This window comes from Eurosta solidaginis, chromosome 1, assembly GCF_040869045.1.
Source record: "Eurosta solidaginis isolate ZX-2024a chromosome 1, ASM4086904v1, whole genome shotgun sequence".
NCBI lineage: Eukaryota > Metazoa > Arthropoda > Insecta > Diptera > Tephritidae > Eurosta > Eurosta solidaginis.
In genome coordinates, this window is record NC_090319.1 from 80,476,009 (window position 1) to 80,493,203 (window position 17,195).

Sequence of the window (17,195 nt, forward strand, 5' to 3'; positions counted from 1 at the left end):
GTGGGTGAAAAAAAATAAAGTCAAATCGTCAGACAGTTTTGAATACCTGTGACAGAGACCACCTGTGACAGAGAATGCGATCAGCAGGTGATGTGGAGCGTCACTGCTATCAGATTTCGAAGCAGCGATTTGTTAACATAGAGATTTAGCTAAGAGCGAAGAGACATGATGAAGGAGAAGAATGAAGAGAGAGAGAATGGAATCAGGATGCTGGAAGGAGAGATAGGGAAGGAAAATCGAAAAACCGAAATCAAAACGAAATAAAGGTGAATGGGAAAATAAGAGGGAAACTACTAGAAAATTTAGAAATCAATACAATATACAGAAAACAGTAAAAGAAAAGAATGGAGAGATAGAGGAAATACCGAAATAGAGTGAAAACACGAGACATAGAGCAAAGCAATGAGAGAGAAAGAAAAAGAAAACGAGGAGGTACAGTGAGACCATTGGCTAATCATCATCTTCATTATTTGCCTTCTCACCGCCTAAGCGATTTTGGTCGCTTCGTAACAAGTCACGCCAGGTATCGCTGTTTCACGATAACTGACGTGAATTGGAGACACCCTTTTTTCCCCCGCCTCCCTCTGTCAACTAACTTGAGGTCTCCCCTTCCTTTGGTTTCGAACTGCGGTGTCGAGGAGGACTTTACTTTTCAATTGCATACTCAGTCCAATGTTGCACTTGTTGGCAAAAGTTATTCTCCGTTTGATTTCCAAACGGACATTGCCTCTTTTGCCTTTAAAGCTGGTTCCCAAAATAGAAGAAATCCTTCACGTTCTCGACTTTGTATTCGTCAGCAATGACGTGGTTGCCAAGGCACGAATGTGCCGATTCTTGCTTGGATGACAGCAAGTACTTCTTGTTGTCCTTATTTACCGCAATACCCAGTTTTTGCGCTTTATCTAGTCCCGAGACAGTAAAAATCACAGCGCGTTTGTTTAAGCCAATAAAAGTTGCTTTTTTGCAAGCGCGTTTGAAAAAACGCTTCAACTAGCTAAACATTTTCATCGTGGAGGAACTATAGGGGTCGTGGAAGTTTATCAGCTAATTCGTACTTTCTTTAGCTTCTTTGACATTTCTACTTCTGGCGCAGTGGCACTCAACGCGAGAATTACAAAACTAAAATAAATGGAAGGCGTGTGTTTGTTTGTATGTATGTCATCCTGCCGCCATGCTGTGGTATTTCTTTTTTTCACATTCATATGTACATTTCATTGGCTGGTTCACAATGGTAACCTTTTTTTTTGGTGAACTCTTGCTTAAGCGATTTCATCAAACCGCTTAGCAAACTGAACGCGACTACTTTGTGTTGTTGCGTTCTATGCAATTCGCTAACCTACCTCGCGTTTAATTTTAACTAGCTTGCAAAAAAACCATATTTATATCATTAGCATAGGCTAGTATTGGACGCTCTTATAATTCTGCTAGCTTACAGAAATCGCACTAAAGGTAGTCGCTTTGTCTTCAGCCTCGTTTTGTTTCGAACGGCCGGAGAGTTTCCTCCTTATGAAGCTGTGGGTGTTGCTTAACGTCATTTGGCCGAGCCTTGTTAACTTTTAGATCAATGGCTCAGTCTACTTTATTCGACTTATGTTCAGAGCCTATCTTTGCGGCATTGAAATGAGAAGTGAATTATGACTACTAAGAATACTCATTGAATAACAGGTTGAACAGCCTTCGACAAGTACCATAGCTTGCTTGATGAGCAACGTGTGCTTGGTGTACCGCTCCAGGAAAGACGATTGGCAGAAATTATACCACGATATTCTTCTCCTATCGCCACAGCTGGGTTCATTCTGTAACGAGCAGACGTCTATAAATTTTTTGGTATAAATTTTGTCAGAACTAACATTTGTTGTGTGAAAAATTAAATACTTTCTATTATAATATAAGTATCGCTTTGACCATCAATATATTCATTAGAAAAAATTTATTGTGCATTAATTTTTGACTTCAAAACAACAGTTTCGTTATTATTTCCTAATCAATTTTTTTCCTTTTTCATCCTCCAGGCATTTGACTCCACTACATACGACGAGAGTAAGCAACTCATGGTGAGTACCTAAACGAGAGATGTACAATGCCCAAGGTGTGATCGACAGCTGTATATGAATCTCATACAGAGGACTATTGTGTCAAAACTCATACTAATGTATTAATTTTATTTTGACACCTGAAATGCGGTTAAAAATTATTTACCTTATTAGTAAAATGGAATGCTATTGTTTCAGTTATTTGTAATTAGAAAAATTTAAAACCAAAAAGTCGTAGTTTTCAGGCTACTTTACGGAAGATGAGACTCACCACGCAGTTACTTTCTTATTCCTCAGAGTTTTATCCACAGAATGAGTTTGAATATAATTTTGACTGAATTGAGAACATTGACGTAATCTGTCCAGCCTCTGCTGATGTATGCTCTCGATAATCGTTGAAAAGTGATAACTCAAACAATGTATTTCTGTTAAATATAGACTGAATAATGGGTTCATCCACTGATCAAAGTCTGAAGAAACAGTTCCAAAACGTTTGAGGTATAAGCAGGTTGGTGCCAGTAGAAATAGCTCCACAGATAATGTATACGTCACTGCAGTCAAATTAGCTAGTTGAATACTAGAAAAATACTAATTTGCCAAAATTCCAAACTAGTGAGAGCTCTGTCGTTTTTCTATATTAGTAACTGATATTTTTAACACGGCGATGTCATACGAAATGTCTATTAACAGTCTCTATATCAGCATCATACCCGTTTACAAACTAGTCAGTATATGCATCAAGGTCATGCCAATTAATACACTAGTTGACCTCTCGCCAAAATTATACCAGATGTCATACTAGTTATCATATACAACCTCCGTTTGTCAATCTGGATAAACCGGCTGAGTTGGACGGTGCCGTATCTCCTCTGCGTGCTTACGGAGATTTTCCATATTCCTTTTGGAGTAGTGCGCGGTGGTTGACTGTGCCAAAATTTTTTGGCAGATCAAGTGCCGTGAGCACCGTCCCATGATGGAGTTTTGGTTGGTTCATTCAGTAATAAATCTGGGTGTTAATGGCGTTTGACGCGGTGGTATTGACATCCATTTAACGGAAGCCATGCTGTTGGCTGGCTAACAAAATATTTGTCCTTAAATGAATGGCATCGGTAGATACGACTTACCATCTTTAGCTGAGTTTCCCGGTTTTGGTACTGGGATTATTCTTGTCATTCTTTATTATTCTTAATTTACAAGGGCTTAACTTCCAAGTACAAAACATGCCTAAGGTAACTAATGCCCTTATGACCAAGGTGGTTTAGCATCGGCTTAGCTATTCTGTCTAGGTCTATCGATTTAAAAGGCTTGGTTCTTTTAGTGGCTTCTTTAATATGGAGAAGCAACGACCAGATGATATGTGCGCGTATTTGTGTTTATGTACCCGTCGATTTGTACGAAATCTAGCCTTGTTAACTGAAGTATGCATTGCACATTGCCGGCAGAAACATGAGCGCATTTCATCGAGTTGGCCCCACAAAATTCTAGGCAATGGACTAGAATGTTTTCTGACTACTTTGGCTTTTGACTGCAGGGGTCCTATGGTGGAATTTGAGCCAGATTTACAATTTTTGTTGTTGTTGTTGTTGTAGCGATAAGGTTGCTCCCCGTATGCTTTGGATACAGATCCGGTACGCTCCGGAACCACAGCACCATTAAGGTGTTAGCCCGACCATCTCGGGAACGATTTATGTGGCCACATTATACCTTCAGGCCATCCCGTCCCTTCCCTCCCCCAAGTTCCATGAGGTGCTTGGGGTCGCCAGAGCCTCATCTGTTAGTGAAACAGGATTCGCCGCGGATAGGTGATGTTGACAATTGGGTTTGGAGAAGCTATATATTGCGCTGGCAACCTCAAGGGTTGAGCTACACAGCCCCTTGAATCTGGTATTTTAGTCGCCTCTTACGACAGGCATACCTACCGCAGGTATATTCTGACCCCCTAACCTGCTGGTATATTTGCAATAGTCTTAATGGGTTGTCCGCATTCTTTTGTTATTAGAACAAACAATTTGGCTCTGAAAAAAGCATTCTCCAATCGTAAGTCTACAATAGAGATTTCCAATTATGTATGGCCTGCTTTTGATGCAGATTCATTCTTCTTATAAAGCGGCCCAGTACTGCTGCCGCATATCATCATAATGCTTCACAAAATGTTGCCTTACTAGAATTAGTGGCGGTTCTGTGTCAAACAGTTTATTGTCATCAGTGCTACCCATATAATGCTTATCATGTCACATGTGTAGGGCGGAATCATGCTGCAATCACAATAGGTTTGCTCGGCTGACAAATTTTTTGACAATAGCAGCCATTTTTCTCCCTAATAGAATTGACATCCGTTAATTGTGTTGTTTCTGTGCGATTTTTCGAAAAATATTAGTAGTAGAAATAGGAAGCAATCAGTTTGCAAATACACGATCAGTATTGAACTGCATAATTCCTTAAAATTTTTTTAAAAATTTAAGTTTATGATGAATTTATTAATTATGTTATGATCTATTACTGTGGCTGAACATGGGTTTTATGAAAATAACGCACACCAAGGAATCGTGCACTTTCGTAAACCTATGAACATACAAAACCTAAATCGATTCACGTAAAAATGTTATTAGTAAATAATGGATATGCCATAACGAAATGTACTCATTGAGAACTAATTTATTCATTCCGTATGTTCGGAACACTCGTCTCCATTTAAGAATTTGGGGAATTCGTTTATATTTGGAATATTATGGATATAATTATTTGATATATTCGGACCGCGTGAGGTAGTAACAAATGAACGTGTTCAAATATTGTAAATCAACGGTTTATCCGGAACACTTCCATGAATACTTATCGGAAAAGGGCTTACCGAAATTTCAAAATAAAAAGGTGAATACGCCCTGTGTAGCAGGGCCGCACAAAAGCTAAACCCTTCCGTCAAAGTCAAGGTCGGAATATAAAGTTCTAAGACACTAAACCCCTTTCTTTTATTTTATTTTTTGTCAATTCGTTGTGGTAGAGTATCACCCCATGTCGGCTGCCTGCTCTAAATATCGTCCCCTCAAACCCGGGCCTGGGGTAAATGACCCCCTCAGTCGCCCCTCTCGTCGGGCCTGTAGAACTACGTGTTATCTGGGTCCCGGGTCATAAGGGGATAGAGGGTAACGAGAAGGCCGACGAGCTAGCAGGCAGGGGCTCATCGGAGATGAACGAGGAAATAACCAGTGTCGAAATAGGCATACCCTTAGTACTAGCCAAGGGGAATATCCAGAGCTTCTACTTGAAGAAAGCACAAACAAAGTGGAATAACATCACCACCTGTGCAATATCAAAATCCATTTGGCCAAACTATGATGGAAAGAGGACGAGAAGTCTTCTGAACAAATCCAGGACCAACACACGTAAACTGATAGCAGTCGGCACCGGTCATTGGGCAGAAAGGTACGCATGCGGAAAAGATGGGCATTCCGTATAACGACTACTGTAGAAGCTGCAAAGATCCAAATGCTAGGGAGACAGTAGAACACTTTATGTGTAAATGCACGGCTCTAGCTATAGCCCGACTAAGGTTCCTTGGAACCCCATTTCTAGAAGTCATCAGAGGTCTATCTGTAATAGCAATCCCGAATATTCTTAATTTTATCAACAACGCTGGCTGGTTGTAATACATTGACCGTAACATTCCGTAGATTTTAGATGAGTTATATGGCATCAAAACGGCTTTAAATAGCTACTTGGGCAACCAGGGTCGTATCCATTTCACCTACCTACCTACCTACCTACATAAGATTAAATATTTTTTTATTTTAAAGTTTTATTTTTCAGTTACTTTGTCGTGTTTATTGGTTCGGTGTTATTAAGGGAGCAGCAAAATGTTGCACTTGGTTTACATGCTTTGGATTTACTTTACTCGTAAAATGTGCGAATTGTCTATTTATTATATCCTCCAGAAAATACTATATTCCAAAACCATTGTTGCTGCTATTAACTTTAAAATTACTGCAATTAATCCGACCAACAATGGCACTGGCCATGACAGCCAAAAGCTATGCATACCATCAATACGAAAAAAAAACAAGTAAGGAAATCTAATTTCGGGTGAAACTGAATATTACATACCCAACTGTACACTTTAAATGCTGTTGTTGTTTGTTTTATGAGCCTGATAGTGCTACAAAACTACGCATGGTTCTATTCTGAACTAATTTTCATTTAAAATAAGCAAAAACGATACAGAGGCTAACAGAAATGACCTTGAGCGGGTAATGATGCAGTTTTGCTTCACATATGGGGGTTTCTCTACTGTTTATTTTAAAATAAAGATATAACAGAACAATAAACATAAACACACAAGTGCCATTGTAGTAAAAATCGTGCAGGGTTATTAACGAAATTTTCCAACTTTTACTAGAAATATCTAATTACCTGCATCTATGCACTTTTACAAAATCTCTTATATAAAAGAAGGCGATTTAACCGATTTAGTTCAATTTTACTGAAAATATTTCCTCTTAACCCTCCGATTAGGGGTGAATAAAGTCAACGCATCTTAGCGTTGTCGTCTGGCCACAGGAAATTTTACACTTTGAACTTTATCCACAAATATTTGAATTTTTATTTAAATTTTGCAGAAAACTCGTCGCACACAGCGCTAAGTTTCTGGGTAGTCACAGATGCCACAATCCATCGGATGGTTAAACAGCAAATTTTTCGTCGAGTTATGGCTCCAAAAACGTTGGAAAATGCATTGTAAGAAAGGGGCAGTACCACGTCCATTTTTCAAGATTTTAAAATTTTCGCATTTCTTGTTATAATGGCAAAAATACGATTGGTACAAAACTATTTTTCGCTATTTCCTTAATCAATCTTATCCATTTTTACTAGAAATTTTTCCTGCTATAAGGAAAATATGTGTACCCAATTTTGTTACGATATGTAAACTTTTCTTCGAGTTATGGCTCACGAAACATAGAAAAATGCTTAGTGATAAAAGGGGAGGTGCCACGCCCATTTTTTTATATTTGAAGTTTTTGCAAAGATACAGCTTATTTTATTCGTCCACGACCCTTTTAAAAATCTTTTATATAAAATTGGGCGTGGTCCTTATCCGATTTCGTTAATTCTTCTTCGAAGCATTCCTTATAGTAAAGGCAAACTCTCTGCCGAATTTTGTTACGACAGGTTTAACGATTTTTGATTATGATTAATAATATTTGTAAGATTGATTTTATCACAAGTGGGCGGTGCCACACCGTTTTTAAAATTTGTACCAAGAGTCTCAATATCCGTCCGCATGTCAAATTTCGATATTCTAGGTGTATTATTTACTAAATAATCAAGTTTTTGGTGTTTTCCAAAATGTTATATATATAAAAAGTGGGCGTGTTTATCATCCAATTTCGCTCATTTTCAATACTAATCTATTCTGGGTCCAGATAAGTTCGTGTACCAAATTTTGTGAAAATATCTCTATATTTACTCAATTTATCGGACGGGCGAACATGGCTCAATAAAATTTTTTTCAATACTGATGATTTTGATATATGGAAGTTTATATCTATCTCGATTCCTTTATACCTGTACAACCAACCGTTATCGAATCAAGTTATAATATCCTGTGTACAAGTACAGCTGGGTATAAAAATAGCTTACGCCAGTTGCTTTCTTTAATAACAAAAAAAAAAACAAAAAAAGGATTAGCCAAAAACATTTTTTTAACAATTCGCATTAGAAAGAGCTGAAGCTGAGGTGAAAAACGTTGCAATGAAAATTAATGGGCAGCACAAAACTGTATAGCAAAGCGAGCAATAATTTTCAATGAAAACAAAAAAAAAAATATGCAAAAATATGAAGAAATTTGAAAAACTGTGCAACAAATAAAAACAGCAATAAATATTTATGCATTTAAACTAACGAGTAGTTGTTTCAGTGTGTGTGTGTATTTGGAAGAGTGCAGCATAACAACAGCAGCGGCAGCGGCAAATAACAGTATGTGGTGGACACTTAGGTGAGTCGATGAGAGTGATTTCACACATGGACATTTGGGCTTTATAACATACAGGCTTGTTTGTATGTATGCGTGCAGAGACGTAGCTGGGTGTAGAAAGAGGGTGGTGATTTACTTAATGAAAAGTAATAAAGGTAATTATTGATAGCAAAGTAAAGTAAAGGCTTCCAAACCTGGGTTGTTGGCGAGAGCTGAAAAAAAAAAATAAATAAATATGTTACTGGATTTGTTATCGTAGTGTTATAAAACTGATCGATGAATTTTTATCAAAGAGTGATCGGTTTGTTCTCCAAAATTTATTGATTATTTACCGCATATGCTATCAAAAAGTTTTCGAAAAGTCATCGAGTTGCTATCAAAAAGATTAAGGAATGTTATCGATATATTGTCGAAAAGTTATCGGTTAGTAATCGAGAAGTTTTTCAAAATCAATCGATTTGGCACAGAAAATATATCAATGTTTTAGCATGTTGTTACCAATTTGTTACGAGCATGTTATCGGTGTGTTATCGAAAAGTTGTCTATTATTTTTATCGAGCATTATCAATATAATAGGAAAAATTAATCCAAAAATTATCGGTTTTTTGCCCAAAAGTTATCGATTTTTAATCGATTTATTTTAAAAATGTATCGATACATTAACAAAAAGTTATCAGTTCTATAACAAAAAGTTATCTCTTTTGTTTTTATACTGATTGGAGCTCTACAGACGTTAATTAAAAGGCTAAATATAAAGTTTCCTTTTTCTTTCTACGCGCTTTGATGCTTCCGCATATTATTCAGGGAGTCTAGTTTTTATTCAAAAACCTTTTGGAATTGATTATGCAATAACCTTGATACGATTTTTTTAGCAATTAACTTTTCGAAATTATTTCGGAACCTTCTCGCAACCACATTCGTGCATTTTCGGAACGAATTTGTGAGAATTTCGGACCATTGAGAAGAGCTTCATTTGATTGATGTAGCCGACAACCGATATTGACGCACAATCGGTTTGTGATTGCCTGTTATCTAAGTGACATCGATTCGGTATCGATAACAGCCATTATCTCTTTTTTATTGCTAACAAGCCTTATCGGTTTGCTATCGGCAAGTTAAAGACTTGCTATCGATGAGTTATCGTGTTTTTATACTAGTTTAGGGTATGCTTACAAGAGGAAACTCTACTAGACTAGGAGGTTATAAAAGTTTCTGGTTGGTTGGTTACAGTGCCACCCGGATACCAAAGATATGAGCCCAATTAGTGCACGAGGCGCCATTTTGAAACACACTGTCCTGGAACCATTCGCCCCTGATTTAGCATGACTAGTTTGTGCTCCGATTAAACCAATTGGTAAAAATATTGAACCTACTGACATCTTTTTAGAGAATTTAGTTACTTTTTGAAGTTCCGATATCATATAACTGCCCATAGTTAGAACCTTCGTGTGTGCTAGACCTAGACAGCTGCTGCATATATCGTAAAGGGATCCTCATATGTAATCTTAGCGGCCAGTGTCCCATGATTGTGGCAGTGATTCTAAATATTTCTTTCCTTTTTCTCTATTTGGTAAGTCTCCTGTCCTCTTGCTGTCGTAATTTGACAATGTTTACCTGGCTAACTTGCAGATGTCCAAGGATTACCAGTTGTAGGCCGCTGACTCCTTGAATCAGCTATATATGATTCTGTTGATTGATGTAAGTGGAAGACGCAGATCAATCGCACCTTCCTTTGCAATTCGTCTACCTATTATTTGCCCTCAGTAATCCTGTTATTAAGTACCCCTTAAAGGAGTTGTTAGTTGGTTAATTGGTGCTTAACCGTTTAAACGTTTAACCGACTGAGGCGCATTGTGGTACGGCCATATTGGATATCTGACTAAATGCATACCTCGCGCCTCCCACCAAATTTTCCGACAGGAGCATACACACCCTCAAAGGACGGACTGTCAGCGACACCTAATAAAACGAACAGAAGATACTCGCTCCCACACTGTAGTCCATTTGGAACTATCGGTGTTGAGAGAAGTTACGTTCTTCCTTTGCTCCACGTCCCTTCAGGTTTCTTTTTAGAGGATCTAACCTTTTGACATCTGTCTAAGCTTGTTGATGGCGTGTGAAAATCTTATAATGAATACACACCGGGAATACTTCTGAGTATACTAATGTAGCCATATTGGTCCGAGTTCCAGTAGTCAGACTGCCCAAAAAGTTGCAGTTTCACATATGTGTAGATCCAGAGGTAGCCGGAATAAATTTATTGCGTCAGTTGGACACGACCTTAGTGCAGCTGTTACCCCTCGCAATGCCGCTCGTTGTATTCTATTAATTTTTTTAATATTGTACTGTTTGTCTCTCACCGGCCTACATACTATAGCTCCATATGCAAGCATGGATCTGGCGACGCCCGTATATTGCCACATTACGAATATGCATTGTAGATCAGCAGTTTCTGTTGAGTAGAAGGCTACGTAAGTTTTTTCAATCCTATTCTTTCTTCACTAATATCTGATACTCGTAGACAGCGCGCGAGCAGTACAATTTAGAGATTGTAGTCGTTTAAGAATCAAGACCACCCGTAATCCACTGCAGTCTTGCAATATGTCTGGTATAACTCCATCCGGTCTCTGTAACTAAAAAGGTACAAATTATTGATTGATCATAGTATCTTATCCTGGTCAACGGTTTTTGTGACGTCGGTCTCCGGAAAATACACACAATTTTCTGGCATAGTGTCGCTTGTCACATCCGCGTATCCTGGAAAGTGTGCCTCCACCAAGGCTTCTAAAGCTTTTGACTAGAGACGGTCGCAATCAGAATTCTTTATGCTACTTGGGGCTATGTGTGACCCAAATAGAAGTCTTGATTACAGCCAGGTACTCACAGTATTTTTTCTATGGCAAAACAGGCCTTTCTTATGCAGATTTTGTTGAAGCTGTATCTGTAGGCATCCAAATTCTCTTCGAATCTGGTTTGTTAAGCTTTGTGGAAGAGCTTTGTTATCTTTCGTCTAAGTTTGCCTAAATCCGTGATCCACGACATTGTCATAGGGTAAGCGCTTGATCTATTTAGAGGACCGCATAGTTTGAACATGTTAATATCTCCGTTAGCCTCTTTGTTGGCCTGTTTAAGTATATTGCTAGTTCCTCGTCTGACTTTCACTTCTGTGGCTGCCAGTTTTTGGGATATAATCTCGGAGTATTTTGCACAGTTTGTGTTTCTCGGATTTCTATACAGCCAAACTACGTCCACTTGAAGGAAGTGTCCTGCTGTGATCCGAGTAGGACCAGGTATTTGGTACTCTTATCGATTCTGGTTGCAGCAGAGTCAGTGGCCAAGTTGCTGCACTATAAAAATGTTACTTCTAGTTTAAGTTACATAACTCACTTGGCATGCGCCCATGTTTTACTGCATCCAACTATGTGTATTAGCATAGGGCGCAAACGTTTGTGTCGAAAAATTGCGTTTATCGCGCACAAAAATGTTAAAATCGTGACTGAAGTGATTGAGGCCGGACCACTAAAGGTCCAAACAATACCCAAACACTCATAGCCAAACCAAAAAAAAAAAACCAAATATGGCAAATAGTAGAAGTTTATATTATTATGTGATACATATGTGTGCATACATCTATATAAAGCGATTTGATTGCCAGCGACGACTACACACCCCAGTTTTAGCTGGACCATCGCTATGCATACTGCACATACCCCTTGCTTTGTATAGCCAAAATAATTTAAATTTTTTTTAATATTTCCAAATCTTTCATAATTCTTATATTTGGCAGTTTTAAAGCTTTTTCGGTTTATAAATGGTTTTCTGTTTTCGTCTATTATTTTTTGAAATATTTAGGTGGCGTAATTTAAAAATTATCTGTGTATTTTGCTTGCGCTTATGAATGTATGTAGGTACGAATGTTTAAAATTTTCGTTATTGGTATTTTTTTAGCACAGGCAGCATGAAGCAAACTATGAGGTGGGTTTGGTCAACGGCTGAGGTATGCTCAAGTCAATCCAGAGTCAGATGGAGGTCCCATTTGCCCCACCAATATAAATACACATTAAATTAGTGTTTTGATTTCGAACACACACCCACATGCTGACTCAGGCTAGAATATCCACAACCTTGAATACAGTAGGGAGAGAGAGAGAAAAAGAGAGAGATGCTTCCTAGGTAGTGTCGCTGAGAATATTACGATCCAAGGACGATGGTTCTCCACAGAAAGAGATAGAATACTAGCTAGCGGAGGCTCAGATGGTGAAGACGGTGGTGACTCTCGCCAACGGGTGCTAACGGTGGTAGTAATGACGGCGGTAGTGATGATCACGCCCGAATAGAGAGTATTAAATTACGTTAGTTTTCTCCAAATGGCTATGACGACGGTGGTGGCTAGACCCCGGGATGGGATGTTCAGAGATCGGGATGGCGATGGTGATTGTACCTAAGGCGAAGTGTCTTTATTAGTAAGAGTCTACTGGCTAGTTTCACTAACTACAATATATTGGCTCGAGTATTCGGCTAGGGTAGTAGAGGATTTTGTACCGCCGCAGGCGGTGGGACGTGTTCCACTCTTACCAGAGCCGCATATTCGAGCAATAGGGGGGTGTGAGCCCCGTCTTACTCAGAAGAGATGATGACAAAGCTGTTAGGGCTGCCCAATAGGCCGTGCGGGAACTACCATCGACAGAACCGACCTTGTAACTTTCATCAACCAACGCGTGCCTGAATGATTTAATTGTGTCGTGTTTCTTCACAAAATATTCAGAAAACTGAATTTTTGCCTATATAGTTCCACGCGTGGAACGGAGTTTGAACATTTTATGCAATCCTAAGGCTAGAAAATTTTTTTCCATTTCGGTTTTCTAAGGTCATTTCATTGTCATAAAATTGCGGTTGATATCTACCTGCCAAAAAAAAAAAAAAACAACTTTGAACGGTAATTTTAGTAACTCGACAAATTACTAGCGCAACTAATCGCCTCTCTGGTAAAAAAAAAAACACTCAATAATCGCGACCCATATGTGAACTAAAAAAAATACAACAACAAAACTCGCGTTAAATAGCGAACGCAATACCATATTGGTTAGCACATTGTGTTGGTATAATTGCGACGTTCTCCGTCGTGGAGACTCAAGTCTTTCCTTTGTTATGCTTATTAATACTCCATTAGAGAAACCGGCTGTCTATAAGATAATGAGTACTGCTACTCGTAACGCTAAGGCGCCCCCATTTAGCAGCGAGAAACATTTTCTTCACTGAAAGAAAAAGACTGGTAAAATCAACTGAAATACGGGTCAATTCAACCGAAATTTCTTTCAGTTTTTATCCATTGCAACAAGATGTTGAATCAACTGCGCTCAAATCGTTGATTCGTAATTGACCGTTTTAGTAGTCAAATGAACAAAAAAAGTTGTTGCGACAGCTTTATACGAAAGTACCTATTTTGTGGCATTTGCAAGGCAGATGAGTTTTCACTGAGATCTTTTCATGGCAGAAATAAACTCGGAGTGCTTGCCGAACACTGCCGAGGGGCGACCCCGCTTAGGAAAATTTTCTTCTAATTGAAAAACCTTATTTCTAAAATTTTTATTTTGCTTTGCCCAGGGTGTGAACTCAGGGTCTTCGATGTGGTAGGCGGAGCACGCTACCATCACACCACGGCGGCCGCTATATACATACGTAAATATGTGCATACATATAGTACACAGCATACATAAGTACAAAGTAGAGAGCGCAGCAAGAGTAAAATTCTCACTAAACTAATTTGTTCGCTTAACAAAGAACTCGGTGGAATTAACAATAATTTGATCAATTTCACCGAATCTCTTTTAAGTCAAGAACAACAGAACCGATTTATGTATTTTACTAGCACCATTTCTTTCAGTGTTTGGTTTGCTCAACTCGAGGCTCAATTCGTTAATCTTGGTATCGAGACAGAAAAAAAAATTTATCAAATGATTCCACTTATCGATACACGTTCTGCAGCGGAAGTAGAGGACCTGATTATTAACCTACCAGGCACTAATCCGTACCAGCAGCTAAAACGCACGCTGATTCGCGATTCTCCAAGTCCAAGGAGGTCAAATTACTCCAACTTTTGGACAAGGAGAGTATAGGCGATCGAACGCCATCGCAACACTTACGCTATTTAAAAGCACTTGTACCCGATATTGATGAGGAGGTGCTTAAAACGCGTTGTCTTTCTCACCTCACTCAACAAACCAATGTGTGCATTGTAATGCATAAAAATGTTGGCATAACAGAACTTGCAGATTATGCAGACAAACTTCATGAAGTTTATCATCCCCAAGACGGCGCCGCCGTATCGCGGCCACCTCATTTGCGTGAAGATATTGCTGCTCTCATTAAACAAGTAGCGTCATTAAGAATCTCTATCTCAAGCTTACAGTCATGACAATCCATACCTCGATCACAAAACTCCCTCCCTCCGATCGGGCCTTGCAGGAAGTAAATCTTCGACGAAAAGGCTGTACAATCAAACAGGCATTTGTTGGTGTCATACCAAATTTCAATCTAACGCTCGTGAATGTATACCTGGTTGTAAGTTTCAGAAAAACTCTCGGTAGAGTCGCTAAAGGTGGGTACCACTTATTTGTCACAGGTCAGACAACAGGGGACAAATTTCTCATCGATCCTGGCTCCGATATTTCCGTTTATCCATGCCGTGTTCAAAGCAAACAACTTATTCCACTTTCATACCATTTATTCGCCGCCAATGGTACTCCAATTAACACCTACGGTACTAAAATGTTGATACTAAACCTGGAACTACGTAGAGATCTTGCATGGCGTTTCGTCATTGCTGATGTCACCCGTCCTAACATCGGTGCTGATCTACTGAGCCATTTCGGCTTGTTAGTGGATCTTAAGAGAAAGAGCTTAACTGGCGGTCTCATCGGAATTTCAGCATGCGGAAAAATTTTCAGGCATGACGTCGTTTCAATTAAAGCCCTCCAACCCGAACTAGATCCAGTCTATAACATACTTTTTCAGAAATTCAAGCTGTTGTTCAACCAGGCGGTGTCCAACGTACTAGCGAATTTACCACTGGACATCGCATTAAAACAGTTAATGGACCACCAGTTTCCTGCAAAGCCAGGCGCTTGGCGCCTAATAAACTTAACATCGCCAGGCAAGAGTTCGAAAAGTTAATTAAACTAGGTGTTGCCAGGAGAAGTGAGAGCCCATGGTCGTCACCATTATATTTAGTGCCCAAAAAATCTGGTGAGTGGTGCCTTTGTGGGGACTATAGGCGTCTTAATGACCGTACCATTCCAGATAAATATCCAGTTCGCTACCTCGAGGATTTCGCAGCGAACCTGCATGGTAAGAGAGTGTTTTCCACTATCGACTTGGTACGCGCGTTTAACCAGAATCCGGTGGCACCTGAAGCCTCTTCGATTTCCCGTTCATGACGTTTGGATTACGCAATGCTGCGCAAACGTTTTACAGTTTCATGGACGAGGTAACGAGATATTTGGAATTTGTCTTCGTTTGCATTGACTATATATTGGTGGCATCAGACTATCAACAGCAGTACATGACACACCTTGAATTATTGTTTCTGCGCCTGCAAAACGCGGGACTTGTTATTAACCTATCTAAGTCGATTTTTGGTAAAGACGAAGTCCCATTCTTGGGTCACTTGGATCTGCCCGTGGATTATCACCTCTCAGTGAAAGAAAGGGTTTCTGCGAGTACTAATTTTCCCAAACCATCAACAATCAAAAAGCTTTGTGGGTTTCTAGGTTCAATTAATTTCTACCGTAAATTTATTAAAAACGCAGCTCAACTGTTAGGTCCCCTAAGCAAGATACTCGAAGGTCCTAACGTAAAAAGTTCCTATACAGTTGAATGGACACCGGAGCTGGAAAAATGTTTCAATGACTGCAAACAAGCTCTCGAAAATTCAACGCTGCTGGCGCACCCAAACGTGAACGCTGAATGAGCAATCTTTTACGGATGCCTCTGAAAATACGATTGGGCAGTACTTCAACAACGACGCAGCAACGACTAGGAACCTCTAACATTTTTCAGCAAGAAACCCCCTTCTTCCGCTCAAAAAAAGTCGACCTACTACCGTGAACTGCATGCTGTGTATGAATTAGTACAGAATTTCAAATACATTTTTGAAGGACGACACGTCGTTATCTATACTGAACACAAGCCGCTCATACACGCTTTCCAGCAGCGCCCGACCGCGCATCCCCGTGGCAGTTTCGGAGATTGGATTTTATAAGCCAGTTTAAGACCGATTTTCGGCATGTGTCAGGCACTGAGAATATTGTTGCTGACACACTGTCGCGTGTCGATGATATCAACTGCTTTAATAATAACAGATTTATTAAATGCACAGTTCGCAGACACCAAGCTACAAAATATTCTGCGCAACTCAACAACGTCGCTTCACTTACCCCAACTTCATTTTAACGACAGCAGAATCAAACTTTACGGTGACGTTTCGTCAGGTACAGTGCTTCCATATATCACCAAAGTATTGCGCTTCAAAATTTTCAATACGCTACACTCTCTTCCTTACCCAGGTCAGCGCGCGTCCCGCAAATTAGTTGCTACGCGGTACGTGTGGCCTCGATGAATGCAGATATTGCTCGCTGGAACAAATGCTGTCTAAAATGTCAGGCCAAAAAATAACTCGTCACACGTCGTGTTCGACCTCAAATTTTGAATTACCGATGCAAAGATTCGAACATATTCATACAGATTTGGTTACTTTACTAGTTTCTCGTGGATTCTCACAATCCTTAACAATCGTAGACAGATTTACACCTTTCCCCCAGGCAATCGTAGTCGAAAACGGCACAGCGCAAACAGTAGCGCACAGTATAGTGAACAGTTGGATTTTGTTGTTTGGTGTGCCGCTGAAAATTACTTCAGATCTTGGCAGACAATTTGAATCAAATTTGTTTTATCAACTAACTTAGATTCTGGGCAGTAAGCATTTGAAAACAACACCATAGGATCCACAATAAAATGGCTTGGTCGAACGTCTGCACAAGCAGTTAAAATACGTTTTATCATGTCATGGACCAGACTGGTACAGCGCGTTACCTGTAGTGCTTCTCGGACTCAGAGCTGCTTGGAAAGAAGATATCGTTGCGACGTCAGCCGAGTTAGTGTTCGGTGAGCCCATTCGCTTGCTAGGTGAATTTTTG

At 39.5% G+C, this 17,195-nt stretch overlaps 1 long non-coding RNA gene across 2 annotated transcripts in view; it reads left to right on the forward strand.

The window, feature by feature from the left end:
- LOC137246487 (uncharacterized) overlaps positions 1 to 17,195 on the forward strand; it is a 494,263-nt gene that overhangs the window by 130,570 nt on the left and 346,498 nt on the right. For both annotated transcript variants that reach the window (XR_010951528.1, XR_010951547.1), the window contains exon 3: positions 2,013 to 2,054. This is a non-coding gene — a long non-coding RNA (uncharacterized lncRNA). The remainder of the gene's footprint in view (positions 1 to 2,012; positions 2,055 to 17,195) is intronic.